The sequence below is a fragment of the Nyctereutes procyonoides genome, unplaced genomic scaffold, assembly GCF_905146905.1.
Source record: "Nyctereutes procyonoides isolate TBG_1078 unplaced genomic scaffold, NYPRO_anot_genome, whole genome shotgun sequence".
Taxonomy (NCBI): Eukaryota; Metazoa; Chordata; class Mammalia; order Carnivora; family Canidae; genus Nyctereutes; species Nyctereutes procyonoides.
In genome coordinates, this window is record NW_026575041.1 from 15631350 (window position 1) to 15658063 (window position 26714).

At 35.8% G+C, this 26714-nt stretch overlaps 1 long non-coding RNA gene across 4 annotated transcripts in view; it reads left to right on the forward strand.

The window, feature by feature from the left end:
- The window catches only part of LOC129506676 (uncharacterized), a 156414-nt gene that overhangs the window by 25071 nt on the left and 104629 nt on the right, over positions 1-26714 (forward strand). For 3 of the 4 annotated variants that reach the window (XR_008663850.1, XR_008663851.1, XR_008663849.1), the window contains exon 2: positions 16293-16379. This is a non-coding gene — a long non-coding RNA (uncharacterized LOC129506676). Of the gene's footprint in view, positions 1-16292; positions 16380-17239; positions 18222-26714 lie in introns of those variants that run through there. The other variant, XR_008663848.1, reaches the window with a different exon arrangement.

Sequence of the window (26714 nt, forward strand, 5' to 3'; positions counted from 1 at the left end):
GGATCGCGCCCTGGGCCAAAGGCAGGCGCCAAACCGCTGCGCCACCCAGAGATCCCTGAATTGCCCTAGTTAAGATGTAAACATCTCTGAGAATTATAACAAAATATGCCTAAATCATGGTGCCTCCACTAATAAAATTTTAGAACATCATTTCTCACTTCACAGTGGTTAGGATTATATGTTCTACACAACCTCTTTAGCAATAATAGTAGAAAAAGAGGTAAAAAGAGGATTCACATTTGGATAAAGCCCAGAGAGAACATCACAGCAGAGGGGACCCTCATGTACAGGAGGTTTCCTGAGAGCTAAAGAGAAGGAGAGGGGAAAGCAACATGAACAACACTGGTATTCATATTTTTTCCCAAGAATCTGCCCTACCTGCCTTCAAGAAACTCATGATTTTTTTGAGAAGAAAACAGTGACCTCAAAAATGACGAAATGAAGAACTGAATACATATAGGAGTCCAAATATAGATCATATGAAGTTGTTTTATGGGTTGTAGGGAGCAAAATGCAACAAAACACATGTAAATGGGCACTAGGTCTCATACCCATGTGCATGGCTCTTTTTCACATGCACATATTAATAGGTCCTGTTGTTATTAAGCTACAAATTTATGTAAGGTCATTATATAGATATATTTAGTCAAACTGTATGGTAGCAACTAACTCTAAAGGTAGTGCTAGTGAGATGGAGGTGAAATAGAGATTGTCAAGCACATTAAGAAAAATCATTTGAACGGGTTATTTTCATTAGAAACAGTGGAAAGGACTATTACACACCACCTTTGAGAAGCAGCTATTGGTATTCTCTGCACAAAAGGCAGGAAAGTTTTCAGGCCAAACTTAACTATTATCTAGGTGGTGATATTGGGCAAGTCATTCTGCTTCACTGGGTGTGCCTTGGTTTGACCAACTGCTCTGTGTTAATCAAGTGGCCTAGAATAATCAAGATAGATTATTTTATAGTCATGAAAGTCTCTGAATTAGATTTAGGAAGATGAATTTTTATAAAGACATCCATTTTATAAAGACATCAAAATCCCATCCATTTGAAACTTGGTTATTTGAATTTTACTAAGAGAGGAGCACCTGTTATTTCATATATTTTTCATTAATTTTTAAAAGATACAATCCTCATAAAAATCTGAGATAGGTATAACAGTGTGCACATTATCACCTTGTAGATAAACCACAGCTCCTAAATAGCAATGTCAGCATCTGACCTAAGTCAACGTCCAATCTCTATGTTCTCTCATTATAACACATGCCTTTACCCAATTTTTTATCATATAAAAACAAAAGGAAAGTTTGCTAATCTCCATGGCCTGAAAAATCTAACATTACCACAAGCCTCCACTTCTCTCTGCAATTTATCCTTTGAGAAACTATAACAGTTCAAGAAGCATTGATATTAAACAAATACCTCTTTCATTAGAGAAAGCTTCAGAGTCAAAAAGCTAAGCAGTTTGGCAGAGGTCACAAAACCACAAGTCAAGATCTCTCACTTTTGGTGTGTAGTGTTGTTTTTAACTTCCTTTATTTTAAAATCAGAGCAACTACCACCCAAATAGATCCTGTAGCTCATCAGGGTCTACTGTGGGATGTGAGAGGAGCTGAGCCACTCTGGAAGTAGTGGAGTGGTGATTCAAAGGAAGAGTAAACAGACACTGGGGTGGCCCTAAAAAAGAGAAAATGGTTTCTGTAGCTTCTGATAAAATCCTCACATGCTCAGCCAGAATACATATGACATCAAGGTACCCAGATGGCTCAGTGGATTAAGCATCTGACTCTTGATTTTGACTCAGGTCATGATCTCAGGGTCATGAGTTCTACATCAGGCTGTGCTTGTGCTTGGCCCGGAGCCTGCTTAAGATTCTCTCTCCCTCTGCCTCTGCCCTTTCCCGGCTCTCTCTCTCTTTCTTAAAACAAACAAACAAACAAACAAAACAAAACACGAATATATATGATATCAAAACTCTGTACCAATTTCCCCTTTACTTATATTTATTCCTTGCTTCATTTTTTATCTTATTCAAAGAAAAGGTTTGAAAGAAAGGCAGTAGAATGTTTTCAATGGAAAAGTCTTAAAATTTTTGAGTCTTGCTTTCTTCTGTCTAAAAGTAGAGGATTAGACTAAGTTTATTCTTTTAGTTTTGACATGCTGAAATCACAGTTTTAAAATAAGAAATTTATTTTAGGTGGGAATTTATAAAACATTTTAAAACATTTCACATTTTTAGGGATAGAAATAGGCTTAATTCTTTAAACATGGAAAGCACCAAGGATCTATTCATTTTTCTGACAAGTTAATACAGCTAAATAGATGAATACTGCTATAAGAACTGTCTATTCCTTGAATGCAAACATCAACCTCTCTGGAATGGGGTGAGGAGAGCTAGGGAGGCTTAAGCCACAGAAACTATTTTCAGTTAACTTTGCTAAATCATTAATAATAAATACTTAATTTGGTAAATGAATAATATGTTGGAGTTTTTCATTGTTATATTTGAAAAATAATAACCCAAATCCATATTTACCAGCCCTGAATCTTTTGTCCCTCCCCATTCTGACAAGTTTCCCAAAATTTATTAATCTGTATAGTTATCTCTGTCCACCTTTGCCCCCCATTCATCCCCCTGTCCTTATTCCTCAGTCTCCACTGAAGAAAAGGAAGAAGAATGAGTTGTTTTTCTCTCCAGGTTTACCATCAGCTCAGTGAGGGCAGTGACCATGTCTATTTTATCCTGCTGTATCCCCATTAGCTAGCAATTACCTGTTGAATGGATGAACTGATAGTCCTTCAAGCTGAAGTCTGTGAAGCACTGGAAGAAGTTTCCTTCCCCAGTGGAAAACTGAGAGCCCGGTCTAATCCTTCACTTCTTGCTTTTGGGCTTCATGAATAGAAAGTTTCCTTTGCTTATGGGGAAGGAATAAGGGCAAAGGTAGCTCTCACTATAACTGTCAAGTCTGAATTCTCATTCTTTCTGCTCCCCTCAGGATTTTTCTTCTCTGCACAGATGTAAATGATTCATTTCTCCCAGGGAAAAGATATAAATTTAACAAGGCTCTTTGGTGATTGCATTTCAATCCTCCTTTTGAACAAATATACATTCTTCATTAATAATGAAAGAAAATCCAATAGAAAGATGAACCAGGGATATGAATTAGCAGTTTAAGTGAAATAAAAATATTTAGATTCTTATCAATTAATTCAAGATGCAAATTAAAATGAGATATTTTTGCCTAAAAGAGTGATAAAATTGAGCAGAGATTGAGCATATTCATTTTGAGTAAAGATGTAAGGAAATAGGTACTTTGCTCTATTATTGATGGGCGAAACAATGGAAATAGCCCTTCTCAAAAGCAATTTGACAATATCAATAAAATGTAGTGCTTTAACTGCAATTCCATGGGTTATGGGTTCATTATAGCATTGATTATAAATATGAAATGGTGAATAATAGGAGGGTGGCTAAGTAAATTATGGAAAATCCATAGTATGGACTATTTTTGGAGCTGTTAAAAAAAAGAATAAGATAGAGCTTTAAATACAGGCATGGAAAGATGGCCATACTACATGTTATTAAAACAAGTTATGTGGTAAAAGACTATGTGTAACTTCATGTTTGTATTTATAAAGAAATAAATTGTGTGAGATAATCATAAAATTCTTGGCAATAGTTACTTTGAGGTGGAGAGGTGTGTGTATGGCGGAGCGGCGGGGCGGGGGAGGACTGAGATATGTACTGCAGTGATCCAAATGAGGACTATTTCTAGTATTCTAGGAGGCTATGATTTTTATCACCTAAATTTTTCATTGTAAACTGAATAGAGAAAAATCTCAAAGAAAATTTCAACCTTAATTCATTGAAGACAATTGTTTTTATGTTTGTTCCTTTTTACTTCCCTCCGTACTTGAGTACTTTGTGCCATATGCTTTGATGGACAACTCTAGTGAATATGCTAGCACACTTCCCTATACTTACACATATGCATGCATACACACACACACACACACACATACACACTCAGGTTCCTGCTCTTACAGAGCTAACAGACTTTATCTGTGTGCATACATGTTTTTCTTCACTGTAGTACAGAGCTTTTATCCACTGTTATTTTGCTTAACATTATATTTTATAGTTATTATTCTGAATATTCTATCAAAGACAAGCCCTGAAATTTACATAATTACTCCCCTATAGTTAGACATTTAGGATATATATATATATATATATATATATACACACACACACACACACACACACACTTTCTCAGTTAAGGGATCTACCATCTAATATGTTGTCAGAATCTACATATAAATTTTTGAGGGTGCTAAGAAGAAAATTACAGATGACGTCCAAGAAATGTAGCCCAGTATTGCTTTTATTGCGCAGGGTGATCCTACAACAGAAACCATTACATTGATGCCTTTTACTTCTTATGTGCCTCCTATAACCCAAGCACTTTCCTATATATCTCATAATTCTCACAATAAGACTATTGTATTCGTATCTTTATTTTACCAATGAGAAAATTGAGTTCAGAGACATTTCATGAAGAAGGTATGATTTACCACTACTTTATTTATTTATTTATTTTTAAAGATTTATTAATTTATTTGAAAGAGAGAGAGAGAGTGGGGAGGAGGCACAGAAGGAGAGGGAGAGAGAGCCTGTTGGGGGGCTCAATCCCATGACCCTGAGAACATGGCCTGAGTCAAAAATCAACAGCTGGATGCTTAACTGACTGACCCACCCAGGATCCCCTACCATCACTTTATTTTTTTTATTTTTTTTAAGATTTTATTTATTTATTCATGAGAGACAGAGAGAGAGAGAGAGAGAGAGAGAGAGGCAGAAACACAGGCAGAGAGAGAAGCAGGCTCCACACAGGGAGGCCAATGTGGGACTCGATCCTGGGACTCCAGGATCATGTCCTGGGCAGAAGGGAGGCATTCAACCTACCACCACTTAAAAAACAAAACAAAACAAAACAAAACAAAAAAAAAAAAACACACACTTTTTACATTGCTTCTTTCGAATGAGGATCTTGATAAATGCTTACATAATCATGTTTAATCCTCCAAACGCTCCAGCAAAATATGTATCTTTATCTCAAATTTACATTTGAGGAAATCCAGAAAAAATAAAGCCTAGGTTTGGCAGGGACTAAATTAGCACACTGCTAGCAAGGGTGTCAAGCAACACTAGCAAGGGATGGCATCTCACAGTGAGAGTTGTTTCCCCTATTCACACCCCAAGCATGGAGTGGGGGAGGGAGACTCTATCGGAAGTTTTTCTCAATTGTTGTTACCTCAACATGGCTATCTCAGTTCTTCTTAGGTAGACTCAAATTATTATTCTTCCTCAAAATGTCCCCAGGGTTCCCTTTCCATTTTGGTTGAAACCAGCAGGATGAAAAGAAAGCAGGACCAGGCACTGCTGAGGTACTTGTTGCACAGGGAGCAAAGGCAATGGCAAGGTGAATATAATGGAAAGGCTGAAAATAAACTTATCTTTGACATTGCACAGTGATAAGATCACCTCTAAATAAAAGCCTCTGCTATTACTTACACAAAACAGCACATATTCCGCCTCTGAAAAACTCCCTAAATAAAGAATAGGGTTTCTCCCTGCCGGAATCCATAGCCTAGAATGTGTAGTCTTTCTCTTCTTCTGCAGAACCCCTGTGTTTTCCAGTCACCAAAGAGAGTTCAGACTGCTTCTCCGCAGTGTCTGGAATCTGGGCGATCAAACTGCACCTACTCCCTTATTTTTTTTTTTAAAGATTTTATTTATTCATGAGAGATAGGTAGAGAGACAGACAGAGACAGAGACATAGGCAGAGACATAGGCAGAGGAAGAAGCATGCTCCACACAGGGAGCCTGATGCGGGACTCAATCCTGGGACTCCAGGATCACGCTCTGGGCCAAAGGCAGGCGCCAAACCACTGAGTCACCCAGGGATCCCCTGCACCTACTCCCTTATTAAGGGATGGTCCTATTAATCATTTCAGTTGTGCCTAAGTATATAGACAGGTCCTTTGGCTATTTTACTCCTCAAGAGCAAGAAAGTAGTGGTTATGAGTATAAAACTTCAAGCTAAAAGATTTTAACTAGAATCACCAATCTGTTCCTGTCTAGATTTTGGCCGCTGGTTTTTGTAAAATGACAAAGCCAATATTATGTTTTTCATAAAATTATTGTGGAAAGTAAGTGTGGCTACCTAGCATAGAGGACCAGCATCATCATCACTGTCATCATCGTTACTATCATGATTTTATAGGTCTAAAAACCTTTATGGATTCCATGTTGGGTAATACTGTCCATTCTTTCTGATCCCTAGGCTCAGACTTCTCCCAAACCTTGACTCACTTCTCACCTCTCTGACTTCCTTGGGTGTATGCCAGGTCTCTGGTCTTTTTCTAGCCTTCAGACCACATTGTTTTCTCACTGCCCTTTGACACCTGGATGGCAGTGCCTCTGCTGAGTCCCATCTGGACCAATGAGAACAAGCCTCTGTTTCTTGCACATTGGCCAGGATAAGTTTTCAACTAACCTTTTCCTATTTCCTATGTGCTGAACTTTCAACCTTCTAACTCTATACTTTCAAGCTTTCCCCAAACTTTTAACTGTTGTCTTTAGTAAATTCTGGCTTAGAAGTGATTTATGTGAAAATTCTTTGGAAATAATAAAGTGCTATAGAAATTTTGAAGATGTTATTGTCTTCTGGTCAGCTGTTGATAATTCTAGCACAAAATTCTAACCATTAAAACTAAAGCAATAAAAATCTCATTCATATTTTGATTTCTTCTATACTTTTACATCTAAAGCAGAGATACATTTTTTTGCTTACATTTTGAGGGAGAAGATTTTACATCATCTTTAGTGTAGGTTCCTTTTCCAGACATTTGAGGAGTTATGCAATCTTTCAATTCAGTAAAGCCTCTTCAGCTGTGCAGACCTAGGAATAAAGTTGGTCTTATGTAAAATAAACCAGATACACTTAATTCTTTATCAAGAAAATCAGTTTAATTAGTTTATATTCTTAATTCCAAGCTTAATAGTCAAGTGTTGGCAATCTAGGATCTTTAGAAAATTATTTTGATGAATAAATAATTTATAATTTATTATAGAGTACTATTTTTTTTAATTTATTTTATTTTACTTTCATGACAAGTATACTCTTTAATCCCCAACACCTATTTCATCCATCCCCCACTGGCCTCCCTCCACCCCAACCATCAGTATGTTTTCTGTAGTTAAGAGTTTGTTTCTTGGTTGATATCTCTCTTGCTCTTTTATTCTCTTTACTCATTTATTTTGTTTCTTAAACTCAACATATGAGTGAGATCATATGGTATTTTTCTTTCTCTGACTGACTTATTTCTCTTAGCATTCTACTCTCTAGCTCCAGCCATGTTGTTGCAACTGGCAAAAATTCATTCTTTTTATGGCTAAATAATATTCCTCTGTGTGCGTGCATGTGTGTGTGTGTGTGTGTGTACAACCTCTTTATCCATTCATCTATCAGAGGACACAGGCTGTTTCCATAATTTAGCTATTATAAATAACGCTTCAATAATAATAGGTATGCATGTATCGCTTTGAGTTTTACTGCTTTAGTGTTTTTGTATTTGGGGGGTAAATACCAAGTAGTGTGATTATTAGAACATAGGGTAGCTCTATTTTTAACTTTAGGAGGAAACTCCATACTGTTTTCCACAGTGGCTGCACCAGTTTGCATTCCCACCAGCAGGGCAAGTGGGTTCATTTTTCTCAACTTCTTTGCCAACACTTGTTTCTTGTTGATTTTAGCCATTCTGACGAGTGTGAGGTGATAGCTCATTATGGTTTTGATTTGCATTTCCCAGATTAGTGATGTTGTGCATCTTTTCATATGTCTGTTGACCATCTGGATTCTTCTCTGAGATATATCTGTTCATATATTTTTAATTGGATTATTTTTGGGTGTTGAATTGCGTAAGTTCTTTATATAGTTTGGATATTAACCCTTTATTGGATATATCATTTGCAAGTATCTCCTCCCATTTAGTTTTGCTGATTGCTTCCTTCCCTGAATGGAAACTTGTTTTGATGCAGTAGCAATAGCTTATTTCTGCTTTTATTTCTCTTGCTCAGGAGAAATATCTAGAAAAATGTTGCCATGGTTGATGTAAGAGAAATTACTGCCTGTTCTTTTCAAGGAATTTTATTGCTTCAGGAGCATACTTAGGTCTTTAATACATTTAGAGTTTATTTTTGTGTATGCAGTAAGAAAGTGGTCCAGTTTCATTCTTTTGCATGCTGCTATCCAGTTTTCCCAACACCATTTGTTGAAGAGACTCCTTTTCCTATTGTATATTTATTTCTCCTCTGTCAAAGATAATTGACCAAATAATTGTGAGTTTACTTAGGGTTTTCTATTCTATTCCATTGATCTGTGTGTCTATTTTTATTCCAGTACCATATTGATTACTACTGCTTTAGAATATAACTTGAAGTCTGGAACTGTAATACCTCCAGTTTTGTTTTCCTTTTTCAAGATTGCCTTGACTATTCAAAGTCTTTTTGGTTCCATATATATTTTAGGATTGTTTGTTCTAGTTCTGTGAAAAATGCTGTTGGTATTTTGATAGGGATTGCATTAAATATGTACATTGCTTTGGGTAGTAAAGATATTTTAACAATATTTGTTCTTCCAACCCATGAGCATGGAATATCTTTCCAGTTCTTTGTGCCATCTTGAATTTCTTTCATCAGTGTTTTATAGTTTTCAGAGTACAGGTCTTTCACCTCTTTGGTTAAGTTTATTCCTAGATAATTTATTGTTTCTGGTGCAATTGTAAATAGGATTATTTTCTTAATTTCACTTCCTGCTGTTTCATTATTAGTGTATAAGAATGCAACTGATTTCTGTACATTGATTTTGTGTCCTGCAACTTTATTGAAGTCAAATTTAGTAAATTCTATTGAATTCATCAGTTCTAGTAGTTTCTTGGTGGAATCTTTAGGGTTTACTTTATACAGTATCATGTCATCTGTAAATAGAGTTTTACTTCATCCTTATCAATTTGGATGCCTTTTATTTCTTTATGCTGTCTGATTGCTGTAGCTAGGACTTTCAGTACTATGTTGGATGATATTATAAGTATTTTCTGCAAGAAATTACTATTACCAGTTCAAAACGTTTTTTATCCATCAAATAATGTCACCATTATATTATTTAAATTATATTTTGCTCTGCCAGCTCATAGATATAGTAATTTAATAACTACCTCACATATTAATAAAAAAAGTCAAATAATCCTATAGAAAATTAAAAGTACAATAAATATTCACTTAACATTAAAAGAAATATAAATAATAATGCTTAGAAAATACTTATAATTTGAATAAAATATAAAAATTAAAATGAGACCTTGATAAATTATTATGTTAATCAAAACATAAAAGATTCATAATATCCAATGTTGACTGTATTTTGAAGTGGCACTGTTCAGTAGAGTTTTGTGTAATGATAGAAATGTTCTATATCTGTGGTATCCCATATGGTAGGCACTAACCACAAGTAGTTATTGATCACTTAAAATATAGCCAATGTAACTGATAATTGAATTTTTAATTATATTTAATTTAAATTTAAGCAAATATATGTAGGCAGTGGGTTCCTGTATTGGAAAGCACAAATTTGAGAACATGGGCAGTTCATTAAATCTTGTGTGGTAGTATAAATTCATATACCTTTTTTGGTGAATGATTTGGAAAAATCAAAATTTAAAAGGCAGGTACATTTTGAATTAGCAGTACTGACAGTGATTATGAGCACTTTATACTTGAAAATATACAAAAAAATCAAATGATATTTATTGCAGTATAATTTCTAAGAGTTAATAATTAGAAATCCAGTTAAATATACATTAGAGGGCAGCCTGGGTGGCTCAGCGGTTTAGCGCCACCTTCAGCCTGGGTCGTGATCCTGGAGACCCAGGATGGAGTCCCACATCGGGCTCCCTGCATGGAGCCTGCTTCTCCCTCTGTCTGTGTCTCTGCCTCTCTCTCTTTCTCTGTGTCTCTTATGAATGAATAGATGAAATCTTTAAAAATATATATATATCCATTAGAAAAAAATTGGTTAAATAAGTTCTGATAGGTATGCAGTATTCAATTTTATAGTTGTATCTGTTAGATTTGAAATGTTGACTTGAAAAGCTATCCATGATAGTTTGTTAGATTAAAAAATAATTACATGGATAAAAATATACATAGTATGGCAAGTTCATTTCCCAAAGAAAAAAATGCGTGTATATGTTTGTCTATGCATAGAAAATGCATGATAATACATTGAACCAAGTGCCATTTGTGGTTTTCAATGGAAGATGGGCTCATATAATGATGTGCTACTTAAATATTTTAAAAGCATTCTTTCTTTTTGAAATCAAAAGAAATCCATAGGAGAAAAAAAAAAAGTCTTCTGATGTACTCATTAGAATTCAAATTATGTGAAATTTGTATTCTATCTTTTAAGATTTTATAATTCCAGACATGAAAGAAGTGCAATTATTAACAGTTGTGAACACTGGGATGTTGACTACACTAACATACAAAAGGGAGAGCATATGTGATGGTATATTTATTCTTAATGTGTGCAGTTGTTATTACTGAGGGTAGTTGCAATCTTTGTGCAGAAATGTGGCTGAAAGATCACTGTGGAATCAGCCATGTTTGAATGCCAAAATCGGTGGTATTTGTCCTACATATAAGGTTGCTAACCAAGCCTAGACTTTTGCTGATTGATATCTCTTCTTCTTAGCTTCTGAGTATCACAAAGTCTTGGATCAAAGGGAAGCCTTTTTTTTTTTAAATATAAATTTGATCTCAGTCTGTCACATAAAAATCTTTAGAAGTCTCCACACGTTACAGAATATTTAAGTCCAAACTCCTTAGCATCATATGCCAAGAGTTCTACAGTCTCTTCCTAATCTTATTTTTCCTCCTCTATCTTGCACTGCTTACCCATTCTCTTCCCTTTTGCAACAGACTGCTCATTCATTCTTGAAACATGCCAACCAAATCTACATGCCCCCTTTCAGGCAGTTTCTCTCAGGAATACTCTTAATTACACCCTTCTGTTCTTATCTACCTACTAAACTCAAGACCCGCTTTAATGTCACTTCTTTGAGTCTCTCCTTGATGCCTCTAAGCAGAACTAATCTCTCTCATGCTCTCTGTTTTCTGAAACTCTCTGTAATTATCTCTATCCTAAATTAGAGATGTTTACATATTAAATTAGAGATAATTATTTGCATTACTCATTACTATTTTCCATGATGAGTTCTTCAGGCTGCTATCACGTCTTATTCATCTCTGTAGGAGTTAACGCATACATAACTTGGCAAAGTGTAAGCCCTTGATATATGGAGCTATTATTTTGTTGTGTATATTTTTAGTGCCTCCACAAATGTATACTACAGATTTCATTTTTAATTGGTTTTGCTTGAACTAGTGAATTCCTCATAGCACATACCTGAATGACTTGTATATCATCCAAACCCTGGCTGAAATAGTAGTGTCACATTGCTTACCTACACTTCTGTGAATCCTAAAAGTTTCTCATCTTCCCTGGTGTTAGATTACCATATTGCTCCTTGTTTTTATATCTTCATTTAATTTGTTCATTCCTTAGAGAAACATTTATTGAACACTATTTGAACTATAGAGTTTACTAGGCACTGGGAACATAGAAGTAGATGCAATGAAAATTATTCCTGCTCTCATGTAACTTAAGAATCTAGCAGAAAACAAAAACATTAAACAAAAGGTTATATAATTAGAACTTGACACCTGCAATGTAGGAAAACAAGAGGATATCAGGAATGATTATTTAAAAAAGACTAATTTCCTCAGATGAGTTAAGAAATACTTCGTTGAGGAAGTGATATTTAAGTTGATATCCAAAGATAAGATGAGAATTACATAAAAAAAGGAGATTCAGAAAATGGGGGAGAAAAAAGAAAGAAAATGGGGGAGAATTTCAGACAAGGAGAACTAAACTCCGAAAAATAGATTCTGAGTGAGAAGAAGACAGTAGGCTTTATAGAACCAAGTTGTGTTCAATAATAAATATGACTTACTTTGCTGGGGCTTTTATGTATATATAATCATGCATGATATTAATGAAACAGTCAGGATGGAGCATTGAAGGTCACAGAGTTTAAAAGCAAAATTATTTCATAAAACTTTTGTTTAGTCAGGAGTTTTTATAGTCATATGTTTTTATCACATTTATCATGCTTAGTTGTGATCTCCCCAAGCAAAGAATCATGAAGAAATGCATCCATTTCCCATGAGCACTCTGAGAGATGAAGAGAATAGATCTTATAGCCTAGTATTTCAGTGTTACCCTACCACTATGCATACACATCATGATAAAGATGTATCTATCAGTTTTTAAATTTAAATCCTAAAATTGAAAAATCAATCAATCAATCAATCAATCCTAAAATTGAGTGCTAAGTTCTTCCCCACAGAACTGTTTTGTTGAAGCTATAACCACTGTTTTCTGGTATAAAACTCATTTAATTGAACAATAAATAGAGTCTTCTCCTTTTCCAGGCCCAGGGAGGCATGTATGATCCCACCCTGGGTCATGGGACCTACCTGTTTCTTCTCAGTCTACATGGAAAGAAGTTTTAAAAGAGCTTATTCAATCGTGATCTTCCCTCTTAAAGCATCAGTCAGTACCTTACCTCCAACCCAATGCTTTATTTTTCTTTGGGCAAATTGAGGCACTCACATCTCCTAATTCAGAGCTTGTGAAGACAAAATATGTGATTAATAGGTCTGGGAGGTTAGTGATGATCCTGGTGAGTAAAGACATGATAGTTCCAAGATTTGGTGTCTGCAAAAGTTCTTTTGCTATGTATATAGAGAAATCATTCTGTGGTCACAGAATGAACTGCTAACCTTCATTGGCCACCTTATAAATGTGGACCTATGGTCATAAGATTGCACAACAGAAAAATCATTGATAGTGGATCAAAAGTCTCATCTTTATATGGGGAAGAGGTAAAATATTTAAAACAAGGATGAGCCCTCTCCAACCTCACTTCCCACTCCCGATAAGAAATTATGTGTCAAGATATTTCCATCTTTCTTTGAATACAGTGCAATCAACAAAACTGAAATGAAAAGAGTGTGGCCAGGGCAGGGATGACTAAAGTAATTCCACTGAACTCATTCAAATTATTCTAACAGCCACTGGGTAAACAGCCCAACTGATTAGTGTTGATTCCTTTGTGATTCAGTTTGCTGAATCACAGGAGTATCCAAAAAAGGATATTGTCTTTTCTAAGAATTATACTTCACATGACCATGAGAACAGTAAATGCATTGGCTCAAGGTACAGATTACATCAAATGGTGTCTACTGAGATCTAAACTGATTCAGAACTACTCAGCTTTGCTAGCCTGCCTCCAAATTCTGTCTCTTCCTTGCAGGATTAGGCATAGTTCACTTTTCCAATTCTGCAGCTTTTTCTTGAACCAGAACCAGGGATATCTTATTGCCAGATAAGGGAGATATAATTTCACTGTCACCCTGCCCTATTTTTAAAAAAATGTCCAAGAATTTTACATGTATTAGATATGACTGAAACGTGAGTCTTGCTCATGTTTTACTCGTATTTGTTTAGAGATGGAAACATGGAAGGAAAAGACCCTAGAATACATAGCATTTTGAGAGAACCTCTATTCACTTGTCTGTCTTCATTTTAGCCTGTATGCTTCTCCAGAGCATGATATGTAATCACATTTGCTACTGAATTCCCAATGCCTTCCTCAGTGCCTGCTACAGCAGTGAACATTTCAGGGTGCCTGTGTCGCTCAGTCAGTTAAGTGTCTGCCTTTGTCTCAGGTCATAATCCTGGGGTCCTGGGATTGAGCTCCACATCAGGCTCTCTGCTCCAGGAGGAGCCTGCTTCCCCCTCCCTCTCCCTCTGCCTGCCGCTCCCCTTGCTTGTGATCTCTGTCAAATGGATAAAATAAAATCTTAAAAAAAAACAGTGAATGTTTCTAGAATACATAAGCTTTGTAAAATAGGAAGAATAGTTAAAAGACCTAGAGATGTTTTGCAGGACAAGACCTAAAGGGGACATAAATCTCAATTAGTTTCTTAAGAGTGGATAACTGGAAGAACAATGTTTTGTTTGTGTTACTATAAATAGCAGAGTCCAGAATCAGGACCAAGAGTTTGTTCATGGAAAAATATTTCTGTTCCAAGGGTCTAATGCTTTTTAAAACTGTCATCAGGGCAGCCCGGGTGGCTCAACGGTTTAGCGCCGCCTTCAGCCCAGGGTGTGATCCTGGAGACCGGGAATCGAGTCCCACGTCAGGCTCCCTTCATGGAGCCTGCTTCTCCCTCTGCCTGTGTCTCTGCCTCTGTATGTGTGTCTCTCGTAAGTAAATAAATAAAATATTAAAAAAAAACTGTCATCAAGATCCATACATCAGCTACATGTGCTAATGCAAATAGAGTATTTTGAGAAAATGGAAAGGCAGTCAGCATTAGAATGTGATTATTATCACTCATTTCAAATAGATCAGGCCATGCATTTTATAGCACTGCAGGTTCATTTGCCCTGTGTAGCTTTCTTTAACCTTCTTCCCAATTGAGAATAAGTAATCTCTGTGTTATGACAGTACTTTTATATCTCTTGCCATAGCACTACCACACTTACATATACTTCGCTTACAATAATTCCAAACCCTTGTTGGAAGGGGGGATGAAAAGGAAACTAAGTGTTAATTGGAGTTATTACTATGTCAGGCATAATACTAGATTTTATTCTTTTTATAGTCTATACTTTCATTTAATTATTATAATAGCTTAATGACATAGGTATTATGTTTCCCAATTTGCAGATGAAAAACTAAAGAGAGGTTAATAGAACCTGACCAGTGCCACTTATATCGAAAGTGCTATTTCCAAGAATCTCAGATCTTCCTGATGGTAGAGTCCAAGCCCTTTTCCACTGCCACACCCAGAGGAATTGGTTCTATAGTAAGACTGACTGGGGTAGATCCCAACCCTTCCACAAGCTGCGTAACTTTTATTAATCTCCACAGTTAACTGAATTGTGAATGAAAATATAATAATGGTACATTCTTCATAGGATTGCTGTGAGGACTAAATAAAATAATACTTATTAATCATTTAGGAGAGTTCCTGGGACATGGTAAAAGTTGAGTGAAGGTTAACTGTTTTGGAGGATGGATAAAAAGTTTTTTTTTTTTAAAGATTGATTCATTCATTCATTCATTCATGCATTCATTCATGCATTCATGACAGACAGACACAGAGAGAGGCAGAGACATAGGCAGAGGGAGAAGAAGGCCCCATGGAGGGAGCCTGATGCAGGACAGGATCCCAGATCCCGGGTTCATGCCCTGAGCAGAAGGCAGATGCTCAACTTCTGAGCCACTCAGGCGTCCCAGTTCTTTTCTTTTCTATCAACAGAACTTAGCATGGTGCCTAAATCCATGCCTACCACCTTAGCAAACCCTTAAAAAAATGATTGCAGAATTTAAGTTTTATACTGAGAGCATAAATAGAATTTTCTGGAAGCTATTTCTCTAGTATTCTCTCAAATGTAAGTGTTTTTTTTGTTTGTTTGTTGTTGTTTTTTGTTTTGTTTTGTTTTGCTTCATAGTTCCTATGGCTCAGGAAATACAATGTGGGTCCCCTACTTCTTGTTATTTGTTGACACTCTCAGTCTTTTTTACCCGTTTGTTTTTTAACATAAGCTTTCAAATGTCAATTAATAAATGTGGAAGGGATGATGAAATTAGAAAAATTTGTGATCATGATAGTAATAACTATTTCAGGCAAGAATCATCAATAGATTCTACAACTAGTCAATAAGGATTTCCATTTCTGCTTAGGATGTAGAAAGTGGCAAGCAAATGTCACTCTCGTAGCAATGAGGAAGGTTAGATAATCTACAAAATCATAAATTTTCTTGAAATCATAAGGGAGCAAGGTTGCAAGGCAAACCAATTCTATTCCAATTAATGGCATGCCCCTCTGAGAAGAGATAGTACTAAAGAACTATTTCATTTCTGACAGAACATGAGGAAACTACTGCTGTCAGCAAATCAGGTAAGAGGCAATCAGCTACAATGTTACACATTCTTAAAGTCAATGAGTAGGATAGCTTATTATTTTAGAGTGATGTGAGAACCTTGACACAAGTAGAATTCACCCTAAACTACAGTTTCTTTTTCACAGGCCTCCAAAGGTGTTCCTACTGAAGACTGGGTGCAGGGCTTCAAGCAGCATGGAAACTGCTGGTGATACCCATGTCCAGGTGTTTAGGTAATAATTAGTTACCACTGAAAGGGAACTACAAATCACCCCTCGCTTCCTCAGATCTATGTCTCATATACAATAAATTCTTAAGCCACTAAGAGAGGGGCAGCAACCCCTCCAACACCTTGAGGCCAGGAAAGGGCCCTCCATTATGTGAAAGTGATGTAAATGTAACTGTTTCTGAGGAAGGTGAGGAAACCCTCCCATCCCCACAGCCAGAGAAAAATCTACTCTTTCTGGAAGAAGGGTAGAATTAAAAGGTGAAAGAAAGCTCCTAGACTGATGGTCCAGGACTGATACAAAGTAGAGGTCAGCTACTACTGAGAGATGGGCCAGAAAGAGTTTCCTGGCCAAGACCTGACATGGATAGCAAAGGACCCATGGGGAAGCAGCGAGCAGGAACACTGAAAAGTTATTTCAAGGCCAGGCATATAGTGCCTGCTTAAGACTGAAACATGAACTTAATAGTTAATCATAGTAGTGACACTCTAATGCTGTGATCTTTTTTCGTACCACTGAATTCACATTGTGACACATTGCCAAGTTTTGAGCCTTCATTCTGACTTTCAAAATTAGACTTACAGAAGTCATACCCAAGGTCTATAATCACACTGACCCACCCTCAATCATCTTATTTACATTGCACTCTATCCCAACCAACTCCAACTCTAACAAGCCTTCTAGATATCCAACATCACATCTTTTGTGATGTCTTTTCTTACCACTCTTGGCTGAATTAGTTTCTCCCTTTACTTTAGAAAATGACAGTGCCTATCACATTGCAGTATGATGTCATTAATTTTATAAAGCTAAGGCTGATCTCAAGCCTAGGATTCTACAGAATTTTTTTTTTTTTTTTATAATAGGCACACAGTGAGAGAGAGAGGCAGAGACATAGGCAGAGGGAGAAGTAGGCTCCATGCACCGGCAGCCCAATGTGGGATTCGATCCCGGGTCTCCAGGATCGCGCCCTGGGCCAAAGGCAGGCGCTAAACCGCTGAGCCACCCAGGAATCCCCGATTCTACAGAATTTAAAAACTATCTCATCATCAAAATCCTCAGAGTTCTTTCTTACTCGTAAATTCTTACCCCCATTGAAGTCATTTAGATCCACACAAAAACTGGGAAATAAAGTAAAAATATATTTATCTTATTAGTGTTTTCACTTTAATTTCACATCTGGTTTTCGTTACTGTATCCAAACAGAAATTAAATTACTTTGTCCAAATAAATAATACCACCACCTTATAGGAGTATGTACTTTTTATATTGGTTGGCTATTGATATTCTATCCAGAAAACTGTCTACTATAGCATGAAAACAAGATATAAGGCTGGAAAGAAAAGTCTAAACAGATTACTTGGAACAAATACACTTGAACAAAAAGCAAAAGTTGTTTGCTCAGACTGCTGGGTATTTTATTTAGACGAATGCTTCACAAACTATCTCTGTTTTGCAAGCTAATAATAGATTTCCCTTGAAATGAATTATTAATTTCCTGAAATGTGTTGGCAAAATGCTGCACAGTGTGAATTATAACACAAATTAACTAAGTTTTTCAGAAGCCCTACTGAAAAAAATCCATTATACTTAAATACCCATTTAAACATACCTCAGATCACTAATAATTTCAGATCTGTCTGGGAAATTCAAATTTTCATAACTCTTCCCAGGTATGTTTTCCCTTTTGTTAATCATTTCTGTCAGTCAGCATTTGCTTGCAGAGTACTGAAGTAGAAAGAAATTTATTGAAGTGTGTTAAATGACCTATAGAATTTGGAGGAAAAATTAAGTAACAAGACATTAGGCTGAATTTCCAACAAAGACGCTGAAGCTACACCACAAAACTGTGTCTCTAAGGGTACCTCTGTTTTTATCATGATAAGGAATACAGCTCCTAAGTCACAAAGCTGCTGCTCCAGACAATCCCATGACCACTCTACTCTGCTGTGATCAACAGCAGCAAAATAAATGCCTCACACCTGGCCTCTTCCCGCCCCCGCCCCCCCCCCCCCGCCACTTAACATAATTTAATTTAAATTCAGTTTTACACTTGTGCATCTGATTGGTGAAATATAAACATATCCAGAGTCTTAGATTCAAGGGAATCTGAAAAATGTGATTTTCAACTTTCCAGACTGTACAATATTTGAAGCTGATTAGAAGAGATGTTGAGAGAATCAATCCACAGTATCCTATTCACCATTTCTGTTTTCTCCTAGCATATATTAATTACATTTAAAGGTAATGAGATTTCCAATTATGCAATAATGAAATAATTATAAAAATATATAAATAGAACTATTTTTATGAAGATTCATGATGGCAGGAACTACATACCTCAATGCCTGTAATAGAATAGCAATCCAAAAAAGGTGTCATTTTAATGAATGAATGAGATTATAGGATTATTTTGACTAATCTCCTTGTTTTCCTGAAGACAAAACTGAGCTCCAAAGAGGTGAAACAATTAGTTCATGCTCTCCAAAATGGAATCCAACCAAAGTTTCCTAGCATTAGTCTGTGGTTATTTTATGGTGCCAAGCTTTGAATATTATAATTCACTATATCAAATAAAGTAATTCACTTTTTTTAAAGGGTTAGAGGGAGACAGCAATGTGTAATCAAAAGGAAACAAACAAAAAAAAACAAAAACAAAAGGAAACAAAGAAATTTTATCAACAAATATTACTAAGCTGTTAAAATATGTAGAATACTATGCTAGGTACTGCAGGAGAACATAAATAACATAATATCCTGCCCTTCAAAAGTATCAACAAAATGAAGTTCTCATGTCGGACTTTCTCTCTGTATATTGTCATACACAGAGGGTTAGAACAAAATTACACATGCAATCCCCAGAGCCACTTTTATACATACTCCAAGCTGGAAGGCCTAGGAATGAAACAAACAGAAATATAGTACATTTAAACCTAAATATATTGATAATTACATTAATTATAAATGGTTCCAACATCTCAACTAAAAGAGATCCCAGTCAGAGATTTTTAGACTTGATAAAGAAAACAAGAATCAACTACATGTCATTAATTATAAATGGTTCCAATATCCAACTAAAAGAGATCCCAGTCAGAGATTTTTAGACTTGATAAAGAAAACAAGAATCAATTACATGTCATCTATAGGAACTCAAATTTAAATATAAAGATAGAATTAGATTAAATGTACAAGGATGAAAAAATATATACCATGGAAACACTAATCAAGAGAAAACCAGAATGGCTATGCTAATATCAGACAAAGCAGATATTAGAATGAGCAATATTACTAGGGATAAATAGAAACATTTCATAATGAAAAATGGATCAATTCATGAAGATGCATTATAATCCTAATGTGTAAGTACATTACAAAGCAAAAACTGAGAACTGAAAGGAAAAACAGGCATATCCATAATTATAATGTAGACTTGAACTCTTAGTGATTGACAGGACAAGTAAACTGAGAATCAGTAAGAGTATAGAAGATTAGAATGACGTTATTGATCAACACAACATAACTGACATTTATAAACAATACACTCCCAAAAAGCAAAATATACATTTTTCTCAAGTACACATGAAAGAATCATCAAGTTATAGCATGTGCTAAGCTAAAACAAATCTTAGCAAATTTTAAAAGATTCCAATTATTCCTAATGTGTTCTGGGAACACAAAGAATTAAACCAGAATTAACAAAATGTTATCTAGAAAATTCAGAAATATTTGAAAATTAAATAATATACTTCTAAATAATCTATGGGTCAAAGAGGTATTTCCAGAAGGAGATTATGAGATATTTTAAAATAGATTTTAAAAATAACAATATAACATGTCATTGTTAATGTGAAGGTGCTCAAATAGTGCTTCAATGAAAATCTATATCATAAGTGCTTATATTAAGAACAGTTGTCTCATATTAATGGTCTAAATTTCAGCCTTAAAATTTTTTAGACAAGAAGAGCAGATTAAATCCAAAGTGAAGCATGGAAACAAATTACGGGAACAAGTAGAAATCATTATATTGAAATAGAGAAAACAGTAGAGAAAACCAGTGAAACTAACAGCTGCTTCTTGTCAAAGTTTCAATCAATTTGATAAAACTCTAGCCAGACTGTGCAAAAACAAGAAACAGCACAATTTACCAATATCAGAAAGGAAAGAAGAGCCATAACTACAGATTATTGACATTAAAAGATAATAAGGGACTATTTTGAACAGTTTCACGCCATAAATTCAAAAACCTAGATTAAATGAAGAAATCCCTTGAGAGAAAAAAGTAACAAAGTTAACTCACAAAGAAATAAATAACCTAGATAGTCATATATCTAGTTCACAGTCTTTGTCTTAAGCCTATTGAATTTTGTCAAATATCTTTTCTGCACTTAATGAAATGACCATATAGCTTTTATTGTTTTAGTCTGATGAGACTATAAAAATGCATATTGTTTTTGAAATGAACCAATCTTGAATTACTAAAGTAAATCCCACTTGGTCATGAAATAGTGTTCTCTTAAAAACTACAATTCTGATTTGATTTGTCAGATTTTTTACATTCTTTTTCTCCTTATGTTTATGAGGGATATTAGCATACAGTTTGGGGGAGTTTTTTAAGTGTATTTCGATTTGCTACCAATGGATAATCCTGGCTTCATAAAATCACTTGGGAAGTGTTATCTTCTGTATTAACTTTGGAATTTCAAGATAAATATGAAGAAAACCCCACTGTCACAATTTATAGCCAAATTGCCAAAAAAACAAAGAGAAAGGGAAAATATTGAAGCCAGAGTAAAAAGAAGCATTATACAAATGTGAATAGACTTCTCTTCCAAAACTCTGCCAACCATTAGACAATGATATGCTTATCTAATATACAGAAAGAAAACAAACCCCACTCAGAATTATGCCCGGTGAAAGCATTTTACAAATAGGAAAGCAAGGTACTTTTTCAGACAACAAAAGCTAAATTACTTCCAGTCGATTTGCATGAAAATACATGTTAAAGACAGTTCTTTTGATAGAGGAAGTATGATGCCAAATAGGCTTTTGAATCCACACACACACACACACACACACACACACACACCACAAAAGAAGGAAGAAGAGGAGGAAGGAGGAAGAGGCAGCAGCAGCAGCTGGACATGGTAACAATGTGGGTGAATATAACAGACTTTAATTTTTTAATCCCTTTAAAATAAAATAAATTTGACTATATTTATCCTGCTTCATGAGTATCTCTGAGGCTTCTGGAAATGTGACTTATTGTATTTCCTTATATTTGAAAAAGTCTTGGCCCTTAACTCTCCAAATATTTCTTCTGCTACATTGTTTTTCTTCTTCCTAAAATTCTAATTATGGTATATTAAGCCATGTGGTTTTGTTTTACAACTTAGATGCTTGTTTGCTTTTTGACTCTTTTTTCCTCTTTGTGTTTTAGTTTGTATAATTTTTATTGAACTATCTTCAAATTTACTGATTCTTTCCACTGCTGTGTCGCTTCTGCTGAAGCGAAGTTTGAAGTGTTGAATGTTGAAGTAATTTCTAACGTTGAAGTAATTTCTTCCTATATTTTTTCTAACATTTCCATTTGAATCTTTTTGTATTTTACTTATTTATCCTAAAATCCCCCCATCTTTTCATGCATGCTGCCATCTTTTTCACTACTAAATTTCTTTAACAGATTAAATGCAGTTATTTTAAGCTCCCTGCCTGAAAGTCAGTATCTGGGCCATCTCCAATTTTGGTTCTATTCAAGCTTTTATTTCTTGAAATAGGTCTTGTTTGTGTGTCTTATAATGTTTAAATAAATCCAGACACTCCGAGTGGACTGTCAATTAAAGCTAAGTAAATAAAATTTATGCCTGTCGATGGGCAGGCTTTTTTTCTGTCAGACAATTTGAGGGGAAAAGTTGAGTAAATCTAATCTGTAGCTGAGCTGGGTTTGAGTTTCCTCTAGTGGTGTGGCAGTATTACCTTAAAGTTAACGTAAATTCCAGAGTGCTAGAGTTCTTCCTGTTCCACCCTGGCTTTCTGTGAGCTTGCACACCTATGACACGTGGGTGGTTTCTCTCTGTGCTTTTGCCCCCCACCCCCTTGGTAAAAGATTGCTAAAGTTGCTACTTATGGTAAGAGCAGTGCTTTTTTGGTTCTCCTGCTTTAACCTCAACCTTAGGTAGACCCACACACAAGGGCCTCAGTGGTACAATTTTTCAGGGCTCCTTGCTCTTCCCAAGTGGTTGCCAATCACCACCTTGTGTACATACAGAACCTATAATATACACAGGGGAATTCTCAAAGTTCTCCTCCACCCATACACCTAGGAAGATCCAGTATGTCTATGCCACTAACAGGTCTCTTTCAGGTCCTGCTCTGTCCCCAGTCTTCCTCATGACTACCTGGTAGATGTACAGAGAAAAGAGCTGATGAGAGAATGGATTTTCTTGCCTGAGACTCCCAGGAATAATAAACTGTCATGGTTGTCCACACCCAGTCTTTAAGAACTTATTAAAATATCTGTTATATTCTTATACCCACTTTTATTGTAATTATGTTGTCATCTTTTTTTGGGGGGGGAATTCATTATTTCAAAATAATGAAAGCATATGGTTTAACATCTATGAAATGCATTAAACATAACAAAGATACAATCTTATATTGCTTCATTCATGACATTTAAATATCAGGAAAGATGTATTTATACCAATTTTCTAAATGAAGCAGCTGTAAAAAACTGACAAAAATTATCACCATATAACTAACAAATGGTGAATCCAGTTCTCACTATTCAGACTTACTTTGAGCTTTATGTACCTACTGTCACAGAAGCCTTCTTCCCAAATATTTACAGAAAGTGGACATTTGAAAAAATAAAAAAACAAAACCATTAATGCTCATTACATGAGGTGTGGAAGGAGTGAATGATGTCATGTTTCAGAACCTGCCTACTCAAATTATCTAAATAAAGCATAGAGATTGTTAGATGATCTTGCATTAGTATCAATGCAACATATGGGCTTCATATGCTGAAGCTCACCCTGGCCACATTTAAGGATATTTTTGAAATAATCAGCAGGAATAAGCTTTGCTTAAGCTTAGCTTAACCTTAACCTTCTATAGAAAGCCTTTTCTAAAACTCCTAGACTGACCTCTACATCTACACCCTTTTCCACCCTCCACAGTTCTCTCACCCTTTTATCTTTATACTTGTACTGGCACTGCTTCATTATTTTTGTTGTTGTTGTTTTTTCTGTCTCTCCAGATAAAGTATGAATTTCTCTCTTAGAGGTGAACTACTTATTTTTTTCATAGTACTGAACATAGAGAACATGACAAATATTTATTAAATTACTTTAATATCCTTGTGATGTGAAAAGATATGTGTTACTACTATACTTCATCTTCTTAATGGTAAAAAAATAGCAATAGCTATAATATTTGTCATGATTTAGATAATACATCATTTTCTAAACATCAATATTCCTAAAATATCAGGTTCATTTTACAAAGAATGAGTTTTTAAAACTTACCCTTTGTATGAAAGAATGAAGCTTATTAAACTATGTACAAAACATAATGAAACAGCATGTGTTACTAGATATAATATTAAAGAGATTGGCAAGTTGGAGTAATTTTTGTTGCACTGAAGAATGCTGATGTTTCTAAGAGAATACTTGAGTATTTTCAGAATTTGCCTTGATTATAGTAAAGGCCAAATGCTATAATTTAGAGAAGCAAAATACTATAATAAAAGATGCAGTGAAACGTCAGAACACCTGCACCCCGATGTTTCTAGCAGCAATGTCCACAATAGCCAAACTGTGGAAGGAGCCTCGGTGTCCATCGACAGATGAATGGATAAAGAAGATGTGGTCTACGTATACAATGGAATATTCCTCAGCCATTAGAAACGACAAATACCCACCATTTGCTTCAACATGGACGGAACTGGAGGGTATTATGCTGAGTGAAGTAAGTCAATCGGAGAAGGACAAACAGTGTATGTTCTCATTCATTTGGGGAATATGAATAATAGTGAAAGGTGATAAAGGGGAAAGGAGAGAAAATGAGTGGGAAATATCAGTGAAGGTGACAGAACATGAGAAACACCTAACTCTGGGAAACGAACAAGGGGTACTAGAAAGGGAGGTGACTGGGTGACGGGCACAGAGGAGGGCACTTGACAGGATGAGCACTGGGTGATATGCTATATGTTGGGAAATTGAACTCCAATAAAAGAAAACAAAAAAAAAAACAATGCTTTCTCATAATTTGTATTTATTATTATTATTTTTTAAGATTTATTTATTCATGAGAGAGAGAAAGAGAGAGAGGCAGAGACACAGGCAAAGGGAGAAGCAGACTCCATGCAGGGAGCTGACGTGGAACTCAATCCCAGGACTCCAGGATCATGCCCTGGTCTGAAGGCAGGCACTAAACTGCTGAGCTACCCAGGGATCCCCCTCATAATTTTTTTTAAAGATTTTATTTATTTATTTATTTGTTTGTTTGTTTGTTTGTTTTTAATAAATTAATTTTTTATTGGTGTTCAATTTACCAACATACAGAATAACACCCAGTGCTCATCCCGTCAAGTGTCCCCCTCAGTGCCCGTCACCCATTCACCCCCACCCCCTGCCCTTCTCCCCTTCCACCACCCCTAGTTCATTTCCCAGAGTTAGGAGTCTTTATGTTCTGTCTCCCTTTCTGATATTTCCCACACATTTCTTCTCCCTTCCCTTATATTCCCTTTCACTATTATTCATATTCCCCAAATGAATGAGAACATACACTGTTTGTCCTTCTCTGATTGACTTACTTCACTCAGCATAATACCCTCCAGTTCCATCCACATCGAAGCAAATGGTGGGTATTTGTCATTTCTAATGGCTGAGGAATATTCCATTGTATACATAGACCACATCTTCTTTATCCATTCATCTGTCGATGGACACCGAGGCTCCTTCCACAGTTTGGCTATTGTGGACATTGCTGCTAGAAAATCGGGGTGCAGGTGTCCTCGTGTTTCACTGCATCTGTATCTTTGGGGTAAATCCCCAACAGTGCAATTGCTGGGTCATAGGGCAGGTCTATTTTTAACTCTTTGAGGAACCTCCACACAGTTTTCCAGAGTGGCTGCACCAGTTCACATTCCCACCAACAGTGTAAGAGGGTTCCCCTTTCTCTGCATCCTCTCCAACATTTGTGGTTTCCTGCCTTGTTAATTTTCCCCATTCTCACTGGTGTGAGGTGGGATCTCATTGTGGTTTTGATTTGTATTTCCCTGATGGCCAGTGATGCGGAGCATTTTCTCATGTGCATGTTGGCCATATCTATGTCTTCCTCTGTGAGATTTCTCTTCATGTCTTTTGCCCATTTCATGATTGGATTGTTTGTTTCTTTGCTGTTGAGTTTAATAAGTTCTTTATAGATCTTGGAAACTAGCCCTTTATCTGATACGTCATTTGCAAATATCTTCTCCCATTCTGTAGGTTGTCTTTTAGTTTTGTTGACTGTATCCTTTGCTGTGCAAAAGCTTCTTATCTTGATGAAGTCCCAATAGTTCATTTTTGCTTTTGTTTCTTTTGCCTTCGTGGATGTATCTTGCAAGAAGTTACTGTGGCCAAGTTCAAAAAGGGTGTTGCCTGTGTTCTCCTCGAGGATTTTGATGGAATCTTGTCTCACATTTAGATCTTTCATCCATTTTGAGTTTATCTTTGTGTATGGTGCAAGAGAATGGTCTAGTTTCATTCTTCTGCATGTGGATGTCCAATTTTCCCAGCACCATTTATTGAAGAGACTGTCTTTCTTCCAGTGGATCGTCTTTCCTCTTTTATCGAATATTAGTTAACCATAAAGTTCAGGGTCCACTTCTGGGTTCTCTATTCCGTTCCATTGATCTATGTGTCTGTTTTTGTGCCAGTACCACACTGTCTTGATGACCACAGCTTTGTAGTACAACCTGAAATCTGGCATTGTGATGCCCCCAGCTATGGTTTTCTTTTTTAAAATTCCCCTGGCTATTCGGGGTCTTTTCTGATTCCACACAAATCTTAAAATAATTTGTTCTAAGTCTCTGAAGAAAGTCCATGGTATTTTGATAGGGATTGCATTAAACGTGTAAATTGCCCTGGGTAACATTGACATTTTCACAATATTAATTCTGCCAATCCATGAGCATGGAATATTTTTCCATCTCTTTGTGTCTTCCTCAATTTCTTTCAGAAGTGTTCTATAGTTTTTAGGGTATAGATCCTTTACCTCTTTGGTTCGGTTTATTCCTAGGTATCTTATGCTTTTGGGTGCAATTGTAAATGGGATTGACTCCTTAATTTCTCTTTCTTC